This window comes from Pteropus vampyrus, unplaced genomic scaffold (assembly GCF_000151845.1).
Source record: "Pteropus vampyrus isolate Shadow unplaced genomic scaffold, Pvam_2.0 Scaffold1, whole genome shotgun sequence".
In the NCBI taxonomy this organism is placed as follows: Eukaryota; Metazoa; Chordata; class Mammalia; order Chiroptera; family Pteropodidae; genus Pteropus; species Pteropus vampyrus.
The window spans coordinates 28,795,716-28,799,643 of NW_011888782.1; the positions used below are offsets into that span (position 1 = coordinate 28,795,716).

General features: G+C 36.8%; 1 pseudogene; it reads left to right on the forward strand.

The window, feature by feature from the left end:
* The first annotated feature begins 111 nt into the window (after positions 1-111).
* LOC111736977 lies at positions 112-230 on the forward strand (annotated as a pseudogene).
* Positions 231-3,928: the final 3,698 nt, after the last annotated feature.

Consider the following 3,928-nt stretch of genomic DNA (forward strand, 5'->3'; position numbering starts at 1 on the left):
CCAACTGTGTTATCTTTGATCTCATTTCACGTCTGTTTCTTAACATATCCATTTCTCTCTATAGCTCTCTCCTATTTTAGAGATGGAATGAGGAATCAAGAAACTCCAATTTACTATGGCCATGCTACCCCAAACAAGCCCGATCTCGTCTGATTATGGAAGCTAAGCAGGGTCAAGCCTGGTTAGTACTTGGATGGGAGACCACCTAGGAAGACCAGGTGCTGTAGGCATAAAAAAATAAGGGATTGTAAGCTGACAAGGTCCTTGCAATCTGTGAGATCAACCAAGGGTTGCCTCACTTAAAAAGAAAAAAAAAAAAATATTCCAATGTAAACATATTAAGCCGGAGAGATTTCTGATTAAAAAAAAAAAAACAAAAAAAACAAAAAAAAACTAATGATAGTTATACATAGACAATTCAGAACTCATAGAGTAAATCTGGGCTGGAGACATAATTTTGGAATATTCAGTATAGAGAATGCATTTAAAGATACACATCTGGATGAGATCAATAGAGAGAATGTGCTGATAGAGAAAATGGGCTTGAGAGGAATACTAGAATACTTCAATATTTTTAAATCTGAGGGAGGAGAAGCCAGCAAGGGAGTCTGAGAAGTGACTACAGGGCTGGAAAGAAACCAAGAAGTGTATATGAAAGTCTAGAGAGGAGAGTTTTTGAGGATGGAGAATTGAGTCTATTGGGAGGGATGCTGTCTATGATAGAATAAGAACATATTCTTGGAATATGAAACATGGAAGTTATTAGTTAAAAAACCATTTTGTTAGACTGTAAAGTTAGAAAATAGATTAGAGTGAGTGAAATGGTGAGTAAAAGATAAGGAAGATCAACTGTGAAAGAATGGAAAATTAGTGAAGGAGCTCTGGGAGATTGTGGACGAGGGATGTTTTCTTTCCTTCCTCCTTCCTTACTTCCCTTCCCCTCCCTTCCCTTCCTTTCCCCTCCCTTCCTTTCCCTTCCCCTTCCTTCCTCCCTCCCTCCCTTCCTTCCTTCCTTCCTCCCTTCCTTCCTCCCTCTCTCCCTCCCTCCCTCTCTCCCTCCCTCCCTCTCTTCCTTCCTTCCTTCCTTCCTTTTTCCTTTCCTTCCTTTCTTTCTTGGTTTCTTTCTCTTTAAAGGTGAGAGATACTGAGTACGTTTGAATATGAGTATGTATGAATATTCATATGAGAATAATCTAGTGGTAAAGGAAAGATTTATCAAACAGTTGAAGAAAGATAAATGAAGGAGTAAAATCCTTGATAATTTATATGAGGGTGAGACTCAGTATTCAGGTGGAGAGATTTTCTCTTTTCTGAGAGAAGGAATGTTTTTACACTGAATTAGAAGAGCCAAAGATGCAAATTTATTTCAATTTGTTACTGAGAGTATAAAAGCATTCACTGTAATAGTTCATTTTATTAACAAAGTATAAGGCAGATCATCAACATAGTGAGGAGGGGGAGTGGGAATGGGAGATTTGAGGCAAGTTAAGAGATATGAAATATATTAAGAGAGGGAGAAAACATATTTAATGAAGAAAGTTATAGAATTTTGGCAGTGGTCAGGGTCCAAATGAGTTTATGGTCAGAATTTAAAATGAAACTAGTCAGTCTGGATGTATGTTTTTGTCACCAACCCCTCTTCCTTGGCACCATTTAGTTGTTCCTGCACAGGCAAGGCAAGAGAGACAGATATTTCAGAAAGGGAGGAGTGGAGAGGGGAAGTTGCATAAAGTAAGTAAGATGGAGAGAAAACAAGGCCAGGAAGTTGAAGGTATTTATAATGTTGGCCCACAAAATTAAAGACAGCTTACTAACAGAAACAAACAAAACTCCTTTTCCCAATCTAATATTCTCATTATTTGCATTTTTAGGCTACCACGATCTTTTTACTGTTTTCAGAATTTTTTTTTTGTGACTTTAAAACTTATTTATTTAACACAGCAATCTTCCTTGAGGAAAGATATCACATCCTATTTTACTTTCTTTCATCATAAGACTAGACATACTGTAGGTGTTCATTAAAGTACACTGGGTCAGTAAACTGAAGATAAGGATGAGGGCTGAACTCTTTCAGAAGTTTTACGTTAAAGTTATCATCCCACTGTGAGAAACTCATCTCACGAAATATTTGTTTAGTGTGGGTATTTACAGATACAGTATAGCAATTTTAGTGGAATTTTAATTTAGGCTTCATGTAGTATTCCCAATCCATCTGTTAATTGCACTGATTACATCCTCTGGCTGATTACACTGAAAATTGCTATCCATGTCTCAGGTCAGGCAATGAGAAAGTTGTGGGTTGAGTTGTGAGGGAGGGTAAATCGGTGTGAATTGAAGTAACAAGCAACTGAAAATAAAGGCAGGGGATGTTTGGAGAGAGTGTGCTGATTAGTTACCACACTGAGCATTTTGCCTTCAACAAAATCTAACTCTGTGGGCAGACTGACAGCCTAAACTGCTGACTTGCTGGGATACCACATTGTCCCTTGAAGTAAAACTGCCAACAGTCTAAATTTTATTTTATTTTGTTTTTAGTTTAAGGAACTACAATTTATCCATGAGGAGTATTTCCTGCCACAATAGCTGATCTGAAGTCATTGTTTAAATTTCCAAAGCATGAGTCACTTAACTCTCTAATCTGGCCTCCTTGAATGTCCAGTGAAATCCCTTATATTCTGGGAAGCAGTATAGTGCAGTCTTTAAGACTTATGGAGCTTAGAGCAAGTCCTTCTTCGGCTTGAGTCTTATCTCAAGTAGTGTTTTGAGTCTTTAGTATTTGAGTATTATCTTTAGTCTTGAGTATTATCTTACCTCTAGGAAGGAAAAAAAACTGAAAAGAGGGGTGAGAAAAACCACTAATCAAAGTGAGGACTCTTTTAGGTCTGATGTGTTCTCCCAAATATGAGTCTTGCTTAAGGCCAGTAAATGAAAGAGTGAAAAAGGGAGAAGATGAAGCATTTAAGCAAATCTGTATTTGGCTGATAAAATATACTGAAAGTCTATGAACCTGCATTTATATCTGCTTTGGGCCTCTTTCTATTTGATATTTTCAACAGTTGACTTGGATAACAAAATAGACGGGCTGCTTATCAAATTTTCAATAGCCTAATTTGTGAGGAATATCTAATATTCTCCGTAACAAAATAAAAATTCAAAGGACTGTCCACTTAAACAGTGGGCTAAAGCTAACAAGCTGAAAATCGATGGAATAAACGTGAAGTCCCACACTTAGATTAAAACTTCCACTACACAACACAGGTTGGGGGGAATTTAACTTAATATTGGTTTATATAAAAACAGACATTAATCGTTGACAAAATTTATGATAAAGAGCAGAGTGATTTTATACTTTGTTAATGGAAATACAACCTCCAGATTGTGGGAGTTAAAAATCCAAACTTACTCTGCACTTGTTAGGTTACATCTGGAGTCTTATGTTTAGCCAATATATTTTAAAAGAGCCATTGAAAATGAGATGGTAATCAGATGGTAAAAAAAAAAAAAAAATCTGCATACTGCCATATGAGATGATTAAACTGAAAGTAGGATTATTTCAGAGGGATAGGATAGCCTTTTATTATTATTATTTGAAGGGTCCCCTTATACAAGTGAAATTAAACTTGTTCTCCAAATGCCAAAACTTTCTTCATAAATTAGACTTAAATTTTAGTTCCAATTTAAGGAAGTAGTTTCCAACCATTAAAGGCGTTTGGGGAAACAGGGGATACCCTGCTAGACAGAACCTGGAAGACAGGCTGCTAGGATGGACATAAAGGGCAAACTGGCATTCAGTGAGGGGTTGGGCCTGGATAGGGATGATCTCCAATGTCCAGGAGAAAGAACTGGATTTGGAAAATTCAGTCTTGATAGTGAAAGTATGTAACTTGATATTAGTCCTCCACATAGGCGCTATTTGCTATTCAATTAG